This window comes from Salvia splendens, chromosome 7 (assembly GCF_004379255.2).
Source record: "Salvia splendens isolate huo1 chromosome 7, SspV2, whole genome shotgun sequence".
NCBI lineage: Eukaryota > Viridiplantae > Streptophyta > Magnoliopsida > Lamiales > Lamiaceae > Salvia > Salvia splendens.
In genome coordinates, this window is record NC_056038.1 from 25,751,117 (window position 1) to 25,769,954 (window position 18,838).

An 18,838-nucleotide genomic window follows, 5' to 3' on the forward strand; every position below is an offset into this window, starting at 1 on the left:
GAAATGTAAAAAAAAGTGAGTTAAATAAGTTAGTAAATTATGAGTCTCACTTATATATATTAGTTTTATAATAAAATGTGAGTAGAATTGGTTGGTGGAATGTGGAGTCTACTTACCATTTATACTAAAAGTGAAATATGACTCTTATTGTAAAACAGACCGAAATGACAAAATGTGACACTTATTGTGAGACGAAGGGAGTATTTAATTTGTACTATGGCAACAACTCGATATTACTGTAAATTATTTTCCAAATGGATTAAATTGTTGTAAAAAAAACCCAAGGAGTGTGGTCGACTGGCATGAGATTAGTCCATCTATAACCAAATGGTTAGGGGATCGATCCCTGCCTTTGGGATGAAGCTAGGTCTGTTGGTGGATACCCTTGTAATTATATATATAAAAAAAGTTATTGTAAAAACCAATCTTTTAAGAACCAGATTGGTAGTGAACGAACTAATGCAGTTTATGGGTTTATGGTTCAATTGGTCCAACCGATTAAACAATGATAAATAAAATATTTAATAAAACATGTGAAGTCGCGAGTTTAGAGTAGCGTGTGTTTATATGTTGTGAGGTGGTCGAGACACCAAGTCCTATGAATCCACTAGATCACTTGGTCTAGGAATTCAATGTAACTCATAATACTCTGTCGTTGTACACACAAAACTCCCCTTCAAAAGATCCCTCAACCGAATACTATAAATTAGTATAGAGAAGCAGGGGTCGCTCCCACGAATATGGCACGTAAGAGAGCATTTAGAGACTCTTGACTAAGCGGCTGCTGCCACGCAAACAGGGTTGAGGTATAACTACTACTAGACCTAGGCAGGAAATATAAACGCTAGACCTAGAAAGCTGTAAACATGCTGAGATCAAACATCATTAAGGCACTTAGGTTTATATAAGCTTTACTCCTAGAACGTGTGTTAAACGACTACATATTTAGCTAGACCGGAGCCCACACCAACAGTGGGGACCATGACCAAGAAAATAGGGGCAAAGTACGGCAGAGAAAAAAGCTGCAAAAAATAATAACTGAGCATGCAACCACAACGGCATTTGGATTCTTCAACGGAAATGATTTTAAATTAATATTAGTAAAATAATTTTTGTTTTTTTTAAACACGAAGATGAGGGGGGAAACAGAGCCATTCCCAGATTCGAACAGGCATGTGTTTGTAAAAGTTTGGTCGGTCGGGAAAACTTACGGGAATTTTTAAACCGGGGAAGAGGAAAACTAAAATCAGATCTTACATATACTAGGTACGGAAGCGAAATGAAACACGGAAGACTAGGCATCAAAATAAAAAACCACATCTAACTCAGATACTCAAGTCGAAACGCGTAATACACTCCGGATCCAAAAAAGCAATCCGAAACCAAACATAATCGATCGTCTCCATAACTTCGGATTTTTACAACAGATCTGACACTCCGGATTCAACACAAGAATTGTAAACGTTTCCACCATCAAGCTAACAAAACCAAATTTAAACCTTCCGATTCATCACCAAAAACATACTCCCATTCACTCCGACCAGCATTACTCTGCACAGATTTCCCGGTAAACATAAATTGCGAATACCTATGAGAAATATGTGCAGCACGGGTGGGGGCTGGAATTGGACTTTTGGGATCCAATCGTCCCTAGTCGAGAGATAACAGGACTTCTACGTACTCATATGATCTGGACTGTGAAATTGGGGAGCTCGACGAACCTTTGCGCTCGCCCTCCTCAACATATTTATGAACACCCTTTATCACACCCTCTTCTCTAATCTTATGAACAGCATCACACCTTTCTTCAAGATCAACCTGTCCTTGCCACTGACAATTATGAATTTCTCGTTGATTTTTTATTGTGCATCCAATATCTTTCTCAATTTTGTTTACTACATCTTCCGAGAACAAAGCCTTCACGTGAGGATCTCTTGCAGGTACCCTTTCAAAGAAGTCTTGCGACTTGCGATTAGCTCCAAGAGTAGACGGGCAACCCTAAAACACTATTTATTAGAAACTGTAATGAAAATGAGAGTGGTTTTCAATACATAAGTAAAGTAGAACAAGAACTCATGTGAAGGATCATGTAAGAGCTATTTTTGGTAACATCACGTCCAACTGGTTGAATCCTGAAAAAGATTTCAGTTAGGATTTGAAAGATTAAGGAGTCCATTTTAGATTATATAAATTGGAGAAAAATCGCAGAATTGTTAAGTAAGATGAAAAATTGAAAGCCTGCATTTGTAATTTGAAAAAGGTTAAGTAATGAACCTAACACCTAGACACTAATTTATCTTCTTTCACAATCCAAGACTATGGGAACAACTCAGAGCAAGACAATAGAATTTGAGAAAGCCAAAAAAAGAAAACTCAAGCAGCATATACATTAATCGTTATTAGTGCACGGAAGAAGTTCTTTCATAGGTAGTAAACTCAAAGAGTTTCATATAGAACAAGATGTCAAAATGTGCACAGGTATTGAAGGGGCCAAAAATAACTCCTCTCTCTCTTACTTTCATCATACACACATGGACAAAGCTGCAATCAATTAATATTAGTACACGAAAAGCACCTGAGTAAAGTGACCAGATTCACCACATAGTTTGCAAATCATTCTTCTTCTTTCCTCTTCTTCCAATTCCTCTCTGTAGCCTTAGATTTGGCTTCCCAAACTTTTGCTTCGCGGCTAGTAAAATCTGTTGGGACAGCATTAGGATCAGGAGTTTGCTCCTCTTTGTCAGAACCTGCATGTGACCTTTTGCTTGTTTTTTCTGGTTCATTTGGTATATTAGAAACCACGGGGCCAGTGTATGCCTTGTAAATTTCATTAAATTCGTCATCAACCTCCGACTCTTCTCTGCTTCCCATGCCAGAAACTGGACCACTGGTTGGATCTGCTTTGATTTACTGACGGACAAAATAAAAACAAAAATTGACAAGTAACTAAAGGCAATAATCACAATCTACAGAAGTTTAGTTTTCAAGTTTAAATGCGTTTTTTAGTTAGAGTACTAACTGCCCCCAATTAAAACACATATACAAGAAATTATAGATATCCTTATATGTGCTTAGAATTGGATATGCACTCATACCTAATCATCGATGTATATCTCACTTAATCATATTGTATTCCAATCAAAATAATAGAGGCTAAAATACAAGAAGCAGTTAAACTTCTAATTGACAGAACTCGTTGCAAGACCACACAGCCATTCCGGCATTGTGACAATGGAACCATAAATGCATCTAAATGGCAGCAATGTGGACAATTGGAGTTGCAACACAGAGTTAACCTCAAAATCAATCCATTGACCGATCAAATTTGGATCGTGGCTCGTTTCCAATAAAAAAAATGCGGATTGAAAACATTTTCTAAATGTGGGGATAAAATGGGCGAAAGTAGGGTTTATGCACGTGAGATAATCAACAAAACGTACAGACTTTCAACTTGCAAGCAAATTTAGGATACATCATGTTTGATTACGTGAAAATTGAAAAACATTAAAGCAAAAGCTCTCCGCCATTTCAAAACTTGAGAACACCTCGAATTCAGGCCTGACAGTTCACTCAAAACCGTGAATGGGAAGGGAAATTTTACATGAAACAACAGAAAGAAGAAACTGGGATTGTTACCTCGAGAGAAAGAGAGAGGGAGCGGCGAGCAGTAGAGTGAGTGAGAGAAGATGGCAAAACAGCTAGGGCGGCTCGATAGTTCTTTCTACGTTGCACTTTGCAGCTTTCCTATTTCTCTTTGGCACCACTTCATTCCCATTTTATTCAATACTAATATTTTTTTTATAAATTAACCAATTTGGGCTAGTAATATATTTTGTCTTTATTTATGACTTGTTTACTAGGCAAATTAGATAATCTTTAAATATTTATTTGATTGAAGTACTTAAATATTTTATTAACTTATAATATTTAAAAAATATTATTTCGTACTACAATTAGTATGTTATGTATGGATAATTCTTTGGTAGGCATGCATATGCTACCAAGTTGAATAATTCTTTATTGTAATGATTTATGTTTGATATTTTCGTATAAAAATGCCTTATTTATTTATTTATCATTTATTCAAATTTTGTTCGATCAATTTTTACTAGTCCGATTATTCAACATAATTATAACTAGTCATTATTTGCTGGGTTTTATTTTATTTTAATTAAAGCCCAATATCACTTTTTCCCACCATGTGGGCGTGGCCCCACACATTGACTACCCAACTTCTCTTTCTGGCTCTGATATTCTATAAAATTCTGCTTTCCAATCAACCAATTTTAGATGTAAATTCTTGGTGAAACTATTTAATTAACCTTTATAAATCTTAATTTGAGCATAAGATGAAAAGAATTGAGGTTTGAGTGCCGGACATTGAGATCAGTTATCAAAATTGACAAGAGCCTAGAATTCTTCTTCATCATCATCATCATCATCATCACGGTAATTCTCTTCCATTCTCTAAGGTTGAGGTTTCGTGTGCATTGAGAATCAGCAATATAAGGTCTACAAAGTGGAGTGGAGGAGGGGAGGAGAGGAGGGCGATCGGGGAGACTAAAAGCCCCGGACATTGAGATCAGTAATCAGTAATGGAAGGTTTGCAAGGTGGGTGGTGGTGGAGGAGGAGGGATCCGAGAGGAGAAAAACCGAACTCACTCATCGACCTCTGCTCCTGTATCTGCTGTTGCTACTTTCTGGAAAGGTACTCTTCACATATAATCCATTGTAACCTAAATTTGTTTCATAACTATCTTCTTCAGTTCGTACTATTAACTTGGATTGTTCTCCCTTTCCTAGTTGTAGCTAGTGATAATGTACCAAAATGCGTAAACCTGAGAAGACTCTTCAATCTGATACAGTTCCTAATTCATACTTACCTTTCTCAAACAATTACCTTGAATTCTCACTAATTCACATTTCTCTATTTCTTAATGTTGTTGATCTCCTGTGTGGTTAAGGCCTCTGTGATGATTATGGGAACAAGTATCTACTTTGATTATCTGAGGGGCACTTTCATAAAGATATTGGTGTGTGATTATTTTAATTTCAACAAAGCCCTTTGATCCTTCCAGATTTTGATTTGGAGAAAGAAAGGACTATCCTGGATGAACAGGGGATTAGAATTGCAGAGAATCAGGAGAACAGTCAGAAGAATCGTAGGAAGCTTGCAGAGAGCACTAGAGGTATTCTCTTCCACTTTTATCATGTTTTGCTTTCTCATGCTGCCTCCATGTTTTGCCTAGACATATGCTGTGCTTTTAGTGATCACCTGTCCTGATCGAGATCATGGACACATTTTACAGTACTGTTTGTCACCATCTGAAAGTTAACTTGTAACAGACTTCAAGAAGGCTTCAAATGAAGAGAAGTTGACATTGGTTCAACTCTTTACTTAAGGGTTATCAAGAAGAGGTTGATAAACTTACCAAGAGAGCAAAATTTGGGGAAAATGCCTTTCTCAACATTACCAGAAACTTTACGAAGCTCCGGATCCTTGCCCAGTTCTAAACTCAGTTGCAGTAAGTACCTATGAAACAGTTCTTTTGATTTACTCCTATTTCGGGGGATTGAGTAACACTAATGCTTTATCCTAAGTTCCTAACCCAAACATGTGGTAAACATTGTTTGTATCATGAAATAATAAAAATTAGTATGTGCTAAGTAATTACTCATGATATTGATATTGAAATTTCGAAACATGGTGACACAGAAATCATTTTCTTAGTTTTTCTGATGGGATCATTTAATTAGTTTGAATCCGTATTATTTGGTCCAAATTGGCACATTAAGTTCAAGTGGAATTGATTAGTAATTTACATATAAAACTTCGAGTTTTGAGACTTAACATGCCTGCATGCTTCACATGAATTCTCTATATTTTAAGTTGGGTTTAAATCAGGCAGTCCATGTGTATTCAACGCTACCATCCACATCTATGTGTGATGTTGCTATGAAAAACCTCATTGGTTATTAATTAATCTAAATTGTATCTATTTTGACACCTTCTCTTCTTCTTATACAGGAGAAGGATGCCAAGTTGTTTGAACTGGAGTCTGAAAACAGAAAGATGAAGGTTGAGCTTGAGGAATTCCGCACTGAATCAACTCACCTGAAAAACCAACAAGCAACAATAAGAAGACTTGAAGAGCGCACCCGTCAGTTAGAACAACAGGTCTCTATATATGTTTAACATTAAGTATGCTCTTTGATGTTAGCAATAGTGCGTACTTGCACATCATTTTTTCGCGCTGCAGTAGTTGGGTCGCTTTGGACACGTGGAAGTTACCAACTTACCCGCCGTGTTACTCATGAATTACACTATTCATTCTACAAGGAAAATAAGCTACTATTGTAATTGTTGAGAAGTTCAAATCTAACAAAGAAATGATGTTTAAGTCATAGATAATAATAGGACTTTTCATTTAAGCTTGACGTAGAAAGGCTTAGACATATGAAAGATATGTGCATTCATTTTATCTGAAGGGACTTAAAATTTTCTATCTCAAGAAAGCATTTTGTGAGGGGTTACCAAAGAACAATTGTGGCTGAAAACCTCCAACTCCCCCCCCCCCATGTAGATGGAGGAATACTTTTATAAGACCTCTTTTTCCAATCATTTGTGGTATGGACTTTAGTGGCATCCGTCAATATTGTCTGTTATCCAGAAAAGCGTGCAGCTGTTTAGTTTTTTTTTGAGTGACTAGCATGCACTTTTTTTTTATTATTTCCTCATTTCATTTAAGCTTATCTCTCTTGATCTTGAAGATGGAGGAAAAAGTGAAAGAAATTGTTGAGATTAAGCAACGAAATTGGCCGAAGAGAATCAGAAAACCATGGAAGTTCTAAAAGAAAGGTACTATATATTCTATGAGCTCCATAGCTGACTTTTAGTTGCCGTGTCTTAGCATAAGGTCTGAACATAGTGGTTATATTTCTTACAAAAAAGTGGTAAAAGAAATATCACGCCGTATTGAGGATAATCTTTATTGGCAACCTTTCAGTTATTATACATTCCCATAGGTTGAATGCCATTTGTTTGTGATAATTCAGGGAGCGAATGTTACAAGATCAACTGCGCCAAGCTCAAGAAAGTGTATCTACTATGCGGAAACTTCATGAATTTGCTCAGAGCCAGTTGTTTGAACTTCGTGCCCAATCAGGTCAGAATGGTTATAAGATTTCTGCCTTCTTTTTTACTCTTTAATGTTACATCCACATACTAATAAGCAGCTAAGAATCTGTTTATTATGTTACTGAACCAATATATACATTTGCACTTAGAGTAACTCTAGTATTTGTTTAATCACAGATGAGGATAGAGCTACGAAACAATCAGAAGTTAATCTTTGATGGATGAAGTTGAAGAAGCTCAGACACGTCTTTTAAGCCTTGAGAGAGAAAAGGTGAGCCTACATTCTTATGTTGTGAAAAGCTTTCGCTTTTCAAATTTTTTGAGCCATCTGGCAGACAATGTCATTACTAATGAATAGTTTGTCCTATATCTTGTAACTTCAGAGGTGACCTTACTAGTATACCACTTTGTGTGACAATAAGATAAGATTACTGGGAATGTTTTAGATGGCACTCTGTTTGAGCTGAGAAGCAATTTTACTATACATAAGATCACATGGAAAATTTTACATATCTTCAGAGTTCTATCATTGAAAATGGTGGTGATTATTGGTGTGGCATAGTGCTGGGTATTATTTGTGTATGCCTAGATAATGAATCAAGAAAATTCAATAGAGGTTTCCGTTGATCTTTCTAACTTTCAAATGTGGACAGTGCTAATTGATAGCTCCTGTTGCATTGTTAACAGGGGCTTCTGCGCTCTCAGTTACAATCAGCTAATGAAGAGAGCGGACATAAGAGAAGGTATGTTTTTGGTGTAATGGATACATAAATAATTTTCTCGTTTATAGTATTTTTTGTCTTTCCCTCTGCAAGTCAGAAGTCATCAAATTACAAAAAAATTGTGCTTCCATCTTTTGTATTTCTTTAAGTTTGACTTCTTTTAGTGGTAAGGAATGAGTAACATGCCAAATATACATCAAAACCGCTGGACCTAAAACTTTTGTGTAATCATATCTGAAGATGGATGATAGAATCTTTTGTGAAATATCTGCAGTAATTGGCATTGCGGCTTTTGAGCATGTAACTGATGGGGACTGGTCATGATATAAGGAAAATATGATGTTTCTTAAAAAAATTAAAGGCATCCTTATCCTATTTGTATTTTTTTGTTTCTTTTAGGGGAATGGCATGCTTTTCTTTGGAACTGATGCCTGAGGGAATTAAAGAATTAAATCGTCTGAGATAGGCATTTTGTCATATACCCTCTAGCTCGAACTACATGGTTAGATGGGTCAATTTTATATATTTTTGTCTAATTAAAGGTAAAAGTTGGTAACACTATTCGTATCAACCTATGCCTGAAAAATTGATAGTGATCACCCATATCACTATGAACGGGAGGGAGCTTGTTAATTGCTGGCTTGATTTTGTTTCTTCTCATTTTCTGCTTCATTAGTTGTCATGCTATGTAAGTTTCCTTTCTACTCTGGCCTCTAGGACTTGTAGGTGCCTTTTTTCTGTCATGTATTTTCTTTCCTTTGATCTGGTTATTGTGCTGCAGTGATAGTTCAAATGCAAACACCGTACTTGAGAATTCTCTTAGTGCAAAGGAAAAGATAATCTCTGAACTGAATACAGAACTGCACAATATTGAGACAACACTATCAAATGAGCGAGAATATAATTTGAATGAGCTGAAGAAGTTGAAGGCTTTGCTCAATGAAAAGGTGATTACAACTGCATTTTATTTTTATGACATGTTTTTTACTATTTTAAGAGGGCTGTTTTTGAATGGGTGCAAAGAGGCAGATGAAAGTGGAGGCTAGAAATATCAAATAACCAATTATGTATTGAATCTCACTTAGCTCCTAGGCAAGCAGGAAATGTTCTTGTACCTGACTATTTGCTAGCAGGTCAGTTTTTTGGTATGAATCATGCATAAGCCAGGGTCTGATAAATTCTCATGCAGTTGCATTATTTGCGTACTAGTTAGGGTGTAAGATATAAGCCATGACCAGTATTAAAATTAATATAATTGTCACTAATCTTATTTGACAGTAGAGGAGATAATGTTTTCAGTCCTGCTATCTACAACCTTGTTTGAGTCCAATTATATTCCGGTTATGGTCTATCTCTGCTTTAGGACTAATATTGTCATTAACAATCCTGCCCTCATTTTCTTTGCGAAATTCGAGTATTCTCCAATTACTTACGAGTTTTCTGCTTTACAGTTTCGTTCTTCCATCTGTCTTTGCAAAACGCTTCAAGTTATTTTTCCTAGACGCATCTTTAGTTTGTATTCATCTATCTCTTATTTGTAACACATTCTCAGGAACTCGAGCTTGAGGAGTTGAAAAAGGAGATTCAGACGCGACCAACTGAAAAACTAGTTGAGGATTTGCGCAAGAAAGTAAAAATTTTGCAGGTGATGTGAACACGACCACTATGGAGGAATCTAACATTAGCTTCTTGTGCTTTGACTGGGTAAATGAGGGTACATAGATGAAGTCTGAAAGGTCCTTAGGCTGGGAGTGATTAACATTTAACTATTAACATGAAGAACAAATTTTGTAAACCTAAAACCTGAATTTATATGTGAACCATGATAGTCTGAAAAGTTTTTTTTATCAAGGTGTATAACAAGCATCCAATTTTTGGCTTCTCAAAATGTAGCATGTGAATATCTTTCTCGGACTTCTCTACTTATTTTCTACAGATCGTCATGGCTGAGACCTAGTGAACAATAACTTTTGGTATTGTCTAAACATTTTATTGAAATTAAATGGGTAACCCTAATTATTAGCTTAGTTAAATAAATTCTTATACCTACTATTTTGTATAGAATATTGTTTTGGAAATATGACCAAGGTTACTCTATTTATTTGGAGTTGTCCGATCATTGTTACATTCTTAGGCTGTTGGTTATAATTCAATTGAAGCTGAGGATTGGGAAACAGCTACTAGCGGTGAAGAGATGAGCAAATTGGAGTCATTACTTCTGGACAAGAATCGAAAAATGGAGCACGAACTGACTCAATATAAGGTACATCTGAGTCTGAGGACGTAATACTTGTTACAATGGCCCTGGCATGCTAACTATGAGATGAAGTTTCCAGGAGAAACAGATAATATGAAATTGAGGCTATTAGATCATTTTCATAAAGAAGTTGCAATATTTATAACCAGACTGGATGGTCCTGTTCAACTAGGAGCCATCAATTGGTACATTTCTACTGTCTAAAAAATAGAAACAATTTTTCAGCTTGTTACAAGCCAAATAATTCAGTCAAAACCAGTTTGATTTTTTGTTATATTCAGGGAGTATATGTAAGCTGTTAAATATTAAATTCTACAGGTATTTTCTCTGGGCTATCTATCATTCTTCCACCAACATTTTGAAACTTATTTAATTAATTTTTCTTTTAATATTTGAGACTAATAAGAACAAACGAAATACAATTAATTTTCACTTCACCAAATGGATTGCTGACGTGACTGCTAACAAATAAAATTGCTCAGTCTCAGTATGAAAAAGTTGGCTAACGGTCTCCTTACTCTTAGGTCAAAATTGCTGAAAAGTCCTCTCTCCTGGAAGCAGCTGAAACTAAGATTAAAGACCTATCAACACAGATTGATGAACAGCAAAGGCTTATACAAAAACTTGAAGATGATATACTAAAGGTTAGTTATTTTCTCAGTTCTTCTCGTAGACTTGCACCACTGGTAATTACAACTATATGTTTGATGATAATTCCCAATTGAAGTATGAAGCCTCCACTGGGTGTTGCTTATCTAGGGGTTGGGATTGTGTTGCCAGTGTTTTAATGATTTTCTTATACCATAGTGATGGCATTAATAGTTCACCACCACCAAGTATTCTGATTAACTCCTTTAAATGCAGGGTTGCAGTTCCAATGATAAAAAGAGCGGTTTCTTCAATGACTGGGACCTGTCGGAATCTGGAGGGACGAATCAAGTCGAGGTGAGTTGTGATATTCTAGTTCCTTCTGCATAACTGCATATGATTCGGATGATTGACATCAAGGCCTCCAATATATCTACTACTTTGTGTCCTCACTTGTCAGAGCTTTTTCTGGATGGGAGCTAATATTGTTTCTAATCGAGTCTATGAAATTTGGGTTCTTTGTTGCATTCTACATATTTAATGAGCACTAGAGAACCAGAAAAAAACATATGCTGTTGTTGTAACTTGTAATTACGAAGTCAATTTTGGTACGCTAAGGAAACATTTTTTTCCTTCTTAGAAAGTTGAAGAGTTGATCATTATTAAATGTGCTGGCACTTGGTTCTGAGGTACATAGATTTTAACATTTGGCATAAGTGGATAGACAATAATTATCCTGAAAGGGTGATGGAGGGTTTTAATAATAGTTTCAAACTGAAGTTCTTTCTCACTTTCTTAGCTGCAAGAGCTCCATTTAGTAGAGATATGTGTGTATCTTGTTTAAAGTGGACACATGATCATGATTTAGAGTAAGAAGCATGTAAAATCTTGGATTGCTGTCGCATCAAGTGGCTTATGTACATATGTGACCTTTTGTTCAACTTTTTGCTGCTAAATGCTTCCTGGGACAGAATGCAGAACAAAGGCGTGCTCCTGCTGATTTAGACCAAAGCTCTATGCTTAAGGTGATATGCAACCAGCGTGATCGATTTCGGGCACGTTTGCGGGAGACTGAAGAGGTCTACATTCCTCTGAACATTTTTATTTGTACATGGGCTGGAACATGTTTCTGGTACTCTTTCAGTTTTCCTTTCTGCTGTTCAAATTGTTAACTTAATTTGGTCTTCAGGAAATAAGAATACTGAATGAGAAGATTGGAATCCTTACCACCGAGCTTGAGAAAACAAAGGCAGATAATGTCAAACTCTACGGGAAAATACGTTATGTTCAGGATTATAATTCTGAGAAAGTTGTGTCTAGAGGATCAAAGAAGGTGCTGACATTAAGATACTACATTATATTTCAAGCCAAATATACATATCTTAAATAATCTGTGTACTTAATACTTATTTTCAGTATGCTGAAGATCTGGAGAGTGGTTTTAGTTCTGATGTTGAATCAAAGTATAAAAAGATATATGAGGACGATATTAATCCATTTGCAGCATTTTCAAAAAAGGTGGGTCATCTTTGTCTATAATTCCTGCTTATGGTTGCTGCCAAAGACTTTAATTTTTTTTTTGTTTTCTGTTGGCATAATAAAATCAAACCTATAGCTATGAGTTACAATATGTGTTTTCTGTACCCTTTTTTAATATATATTCTAGCTGATTTTCTTTTATTACTTTTCATGATAATGCAAAACAGGAAAGAGATCAAAGGTACAAGGAACTAGGATTGAGAGATAAAATTACCCTCAGCAGTGGGCGGTTTCTTCTTGGGAACAAGTATGCTTCCCTATCTTTTTGATATAAGAATAATGTAACTCTGGTTACACATATTCTGTTTCTCATGTGTATTCTGGTGTTACCTTACTCCATTGCCTTGCTCAATTTATAGACATCGCTGCTTGCTGTTTCAGATGCAAACTGAAACACTGACTGCAATGGTGATGTAGCTGTGCATAAATTTTTCTTCATTTTATTTTTGAGGATAATATTTGACAAAAATAACTTAGAAAATAATGTTTTCAGTGGAAAGAGAAATTGGTACTTCTGGAGTTTAGCTATTATTATTATTACTAATATTATAACATTATATTATTATCATTTAAAAATAATTCCCGGGAATTAGAGTTTTTGCCACTCAAACTACGGTTGTTTCTGGTTTTTGTTTCACCAAAACAGAGAAAAATATTTGTTTTCCCCAGAAGTGCAACAAACATAGATAGCCAAGGTTCTTTTTATAATTTTGTTGTTGTTTCAGCTTTTAATAAAGGTTCTTCCCTTCTGATTTTCCTCTACAATATTAAACCACAGGACTTTGCAACCTTCTCCAACATAATCTGTCTATCTCCAGCACTGGACATTAGTCCAACCCGAGAATTTTGCCACATGTTTCTAAGAAATATATATGCATCATTAGTCCAATAGTATTCCTGATACACCTGTTGACCGAGGTCATGAGCTGTGACTCGAACATCACCTTATCCCAACTGACATGAGATCTTGCAGGTATGCAAGAACCTTTGCATTTTTCTATACGATAGGATTGCACATATTGGTATTCACCTGCCTCTACAGGATGTCTGCCTTAAGCTACCTTAGGTAACGTATAACTTATCCTTTCAGATCGAAACTTCTTCTCGGTTTCTTTGATTTTGAGAGATGATATTAATTTCTCTTCAATGTTCACTGCAGCCACGGACCTGAAGAAACCTTAACCGCAGAAAACGTCGTCAATCTTCCACATCCTCAATGACCTGGACTATTTTGTTGCTTTATGGTTTATTCTTCTCTTTGATATCCTGAAAATCCTTTTGCATACTTAGGTAGCATGGTGCCTGTAAAGAAGTTTGAATTGAATATATCAAGTCATGTGTAATGTCTTGTATAAATATGGGTGGTGCACGTCTTGTCAGAGAGAACATTATTGTTAATAGCGTTGACTCCACAAGGCGAGCTCATATAAACTCTCTTAAATAAATACTACACTCTATCCCACGTTAAGTGTCACATTTAATGTGGGCACAAGTTTTAAGAAATGTAAAGAAAGGTTTTAAGAAATGTAAAAAAAAGTGAGTTAAATAAGTTAGTAAATTATGAGTCTCACTTATATATATTAGTTTTATAATAAAATGTGAGTAGAATTGGTTGGTGGAATGTGGAGTCTACTTACCATTTATACTAAAAGTGAAATATGACTCTTATTGTAAAACAGACCGAAATGACAAAATGTGACACTTATTGTGAGACGAAGGGAGTATTTAATTTGTACTATGGCAACAACTCGATATTACTGTAAATTATTTTCCAAATGGATTAAATTGTTGTAAAAAAAACCCAAGGAGTGTGGTCGACTGGCATGAGATTAGTCCATCTATAACCAAATGGTTAGGGGATCGATCCCTGCCTTTGGGTATGAAGCTAGGTCTGTTGGTGGATACCCTTGGTAATTATATATATAAAAAAAGTTATTGTAAAAACCAATCTTTTAAGAACCAGATTGGTAAGTGAACGAACTAATGCAGTTATGGGTTTATGGTTCAATTGGTCCAACCGATTAAACAATTGATTAAATAAAATATTTAATAAAAACATGTGAAGTCGCGAGTTTAGAGTAGCGTGTGTTTATATGTTGTGAGGTCGAGACACCAAGTCCTATGAATCCACTAGATCACTTGGTCTAGGAATTCAATGTAACTCATAATACTCTGTCGTTGTACACACAAAACTCCCCTTCAAAGATCCCTCAACCGAATACTATAAATTAGTATAGAGAAGCAGGGGTCGCTCCCACGAATATGGGCACGTAAGAGAGCATTTAGAGACTCTTGACTAAGCGGCTGCTGCCACGCAAACAGGGTTGAGGTATAACTACTACTAGACCTAGGCAGGAAATATAAACGCTAGACCTAGAAAGCTGTAAACATGCTGAGATCAAACATCATTAAGACTTCGGTATATTAAGCTTACTTCCTAGACCGTGTAAACGACTACCTAATTTAGCTAGACAGAGACCAACCAACAGTGGGGACCATGACCCAGAAATAGCAAGTACGGCAGAAAAAGCTGCAAATAACTAACTGAGCATTCAACTCACAACGGCATGCATTTCTTCAACGGAATTAAACACGAAGATGAAGGAAACAGAGCACATTCCCAGATTCGAACAGAATGTAAAAGTTTGGTCGTCGGAAACTTACGATAAACCGGAAATAACTCAGATCTACATATACTAGACGAAGCGAAATGAAAACACGAAGACTAGGCATCAAAATAAACCAACTCTACTCAGATCTCACGTCGAACGCTTAATCCACTCCGGATCCAAGCAATCCGAAACCAACCATAACTCGATTCGTCTCCATAACTTCTGATTTAACAGATCTACTCCGATCAACACCGAATTTAAACGTTTCCACAATCAAGCTACAAACCAAATTTAAACCTCCGATTCATTCACCAACATACTCCGATCACTCCGATCCAGCCATTACTCTGCACAGATTCAGTAAACAATTGCGAAACGCATCCAAAACAAGTAAGCTAGCTCAAACTCCAGAAAATCACAACAGCAAAATCAGACATCGACATAACAGAAAATTAAACTTGCATAAAACACGGAATAGTCGATAAAACAGAGTACCGAGCTTCGAACAGCGAAGCTCGGTGGAAACCACAAAATGCGAGAAATTAAACGGGAACTTGTTTCTTCGCCCTCAACAGGACGGTGTTACACCACAGCTTGAAAATACGAGAAAGCAGAAAGTGAACCCAAGTGCGAAACCCCCTGAATTTCCCTCGAAGAACCCAAGTGTATAGAAAAGTGAACTAGCTGCAAACTGTTGGTGAGGTCTCCACCTCGAGAAGATCCCTCCCGAATGCATGCTTCCTTCCTTTTATAGACACAGACATAATCTTCTAGAACCTTCGTAGAAATCTCCATTCTACCCTTCAGTTCCGAGATTTACTCCGTCTTGCAATTTCTTTCACAATGTTCACTTATTCGCCAGTTTCCTCGGGCGTGTGATTGCCTCCTTCTTTTCCTGGACCTGGCGAATTTCTTCTATACACCTGGCTTAAGACATGTGTTAGACCCAGCAAATTCACGAATTTATCCCCTAGACCTATGCATGAAATTAGCCTCATCAAACTGCTCACGCTTAAACCATGCTTGTCCTCAAGCATGAAAGACAAGAAAAATGAATAAGGAAAATTTCAACGCACGGTCCCCAAGAACGACTCTACAAACAAGACACTAACACAAAAACAGACTCCTAGACCTAGACAACTACAGACTCATAAAAGAAAACAACACACAAAGAGAAACAATAGACAATCATGAACTAGTTTCAACTTTTAGGCGACTGTCCCCACAAGCTTAAGTTCTCTCCGATCGTCTACAGTCTTCAAATCCTCCCCCTTCATTCTTCTACCTAAATGGTCCGTCAGTTCGTCAAGATAGCCTATTAATTTCCCAGCGGTTGGGTTCGCTCGATCACTCATTCCTCACCAGGGATGTTAGGATCGAAACGCTCCAAAGTTAAAGTTACACCACTGATGCGTCGGGTTATGAGAGTTTCTCCTTTCTATCGTCTCCCGATTTTTCTATATTTTTTCATTCCTGGGTCAGGTAATTATCACTTCTTGCCCTTGGGTAATTAATCTTCTTTTTCCCCTTTTTCCCTGGACTTCGTCCAGCTTATACCTCCGATTTTATTATTTTATTCCTCCCCTGGACTTCGTCCAGCTTATACCACCAGTTTTGGACTTCGTCCAGCTTATTCCTCCATAACCCATTTTTTCTCCTTTAGACTCTACTCCCTAAGCATCAAGTGGCAGCCTAGTTTTTTTTACATGTTAGCTCAAAGTGTTTAGGCTTATAACTCGCTTTTATAGTAGGGCTGCACAGCTAAGTTATCTAAGGCATTTTCTATCGTCCTTACTTCATTCAGACCGCTTTTAGTTTATTAAGGAAAAAGACATCAAAGTTGACGTGTATCCTTTCTTCAATCGCTCTCACTAAGGGAATTTTTGCCTTATTATATCCACTAGCTCATGCAAGACACAAACATAAAAACCTAGAGATACTAAGACTCCTATTCAAATACAAATACTGCGCTTACTCCCTCCCCCTCCCGCTTCACTCAAGCTTGTCCCCAAGCTATCCTAGTGAAGTGGGGAAATAGGGAAGGACGAACAAAACAAACTTCTCACACTTAGACCGGACACCGGGCTAAGTGGGAGAAAGCACACAAACAAAACCAAACATGCAAAAACAGAACAACCCCTTCCCACACTTAGACCAAGGATTGGGCTAAGTGTGGGAAGGTGCAACACATATATACAGAACAGAGCATGCTGGCACAGATAAACACAAACAGAAAGCAAAAAACTAAAAGAAATGGAAGAGTAAAAGTTACTTGGTTTGGGGGGGAATCAATTCGGGGTCTGGCCCCCGCGGGAGCCAGCCTTGAGCGGGGCGGACGGTTGGGAATATGATGTGGAAAATAAAAGCTAAAGCACGGTTATAGCTTGTGGGTACGGGAGAGGACGGTTTGCAGGCAGTTGCAGGTGTGACGCTAGCAACCGTACGCCTCCCCATAAAGTTACCTTTTGAAATTCGAACCGGTGCTAACTCTCTCCAAAATTTTACTCCTCAACTCCCTGCCCCATGTGAATATCTCTGCAATATCATACTTAGAAAAACATCAAACTAAAAATGAAACGCCAGACTCCCAGGTCAAGGATATGACAATATAAAAATTCCCCTAAGGAGTCTGGTATTCCGAAAAATATTTTTTGAAGATTATTTTTTTCTGATTTGTTTGAGTTTCCTTGATTTAAAGAAAGCGATTAAATATTTACAAATTTTGTTTCCAAGTGCCCTCAAGATTCCCTAGGTCAAGGTATATATAAAACCTTCTTAGTCACTTGACCCAGGAATTCTCTGAGAACACTTCCTTCCCAGACCGGTTAGGTGATATCAGGGAGTGCGCGTAGAGGCACTTTGTCCACTACACACATCTCCGAGTTGTCCCTAAATACCTTCACCCTATGACCATTGACAAGAAAAGGGGTAGAGTTTGAAGCACTTCCCTGGATCTCTACTGCTCCATTTGCACGAAGACTCACAACAGTGTACGGTCCAATCCATTTGGACTTTAGCTTACCAGGCATTAACTTGAGCCAGGATTGGAACAGGAGAACTTTCTACCCAACTTGCAGTTCCTTGGTCCGGAGATTCTTGTCATGCCAGAGTCTCGTCTTTTCTTTGTACCACATTGCCGATACATATGACTCCAGCCTTAGCTCCTCCAACTCCTGTAGCTGCAATTTTCTCTCTTCTTCGCAGGATTGGGGTCTCATGTTGATCTCCTTGACCGCCCAGTATGCTCGGTGTTCTACTCCCATGGGCAAGTGGCACATTTTGCCAAACACAAGCCTGTAGGGTGACATCCCAATAGGCGTCTTGTATGCTGTCCTGTAAGCCCATAGTGCATCTCCAAGCCTCTTGCTCCAGTCCTTCCTAGACGGATTAACCGTCTTCTCCAGTATCACCTTTATCTCCCTGTTGGAGACCTCCGCTTGCCCATTTGATTGAGGATGGTACGGTGTGGAAAGGCGGTGGTAAACTCCGTACTTTCTCATTAGAGCTTCAATAGTATGGTTACGGAAATGCGTCCCATTGTCAGATATTATAGCTCTGGGCACTCCGTACCTGTTAAAGATGTTAGCTCTAAGAAATTTCGCTACCTCTTTAGCTTCACAAGATGTGGTCGCCTTGGCCTCTATCCATTTCGAAACATAATCAACTGCCACAAGTATGTATGTATTCCCGTATGAAGACGGAAATGGACCCATGAAGTCCATCCCCCAGACATCGAAGATCTCACAGCCAATCACTGGGACTTGCGGCATTTCGTCTCTCTTGGAGATTTCCCCTGTCTGTTGGCACATCTCATAGTTCTGACATAACTCGAAAGCATCCTTATGCAATGTAGGCCAGTAAAAACCACTATCTAACACTTTCCTTGCAGTTTTTCTAGGTCCAAAATGACCTCCACAAGCTAGGGCATGGCAATGATTCAGCACATCCCCCTGTTCACACTCTAGGATACACCTCCGGATTA

General features: G+C 37.5%; 1 pseudogene; it reads left to right on the forward strand.

Moving 5' to 3' along the window:
- The first annotated feature begins 4,349 nt into the window (after positions 1 to 4,349).
- LOC121810626 lies at positions 4,350 to 13,511 on the forward strand (annotated as a pseudogene).
- The last annotated feature ends 5,327 nt before the right edge of the window (positions 13,512 to 18,838 follow it).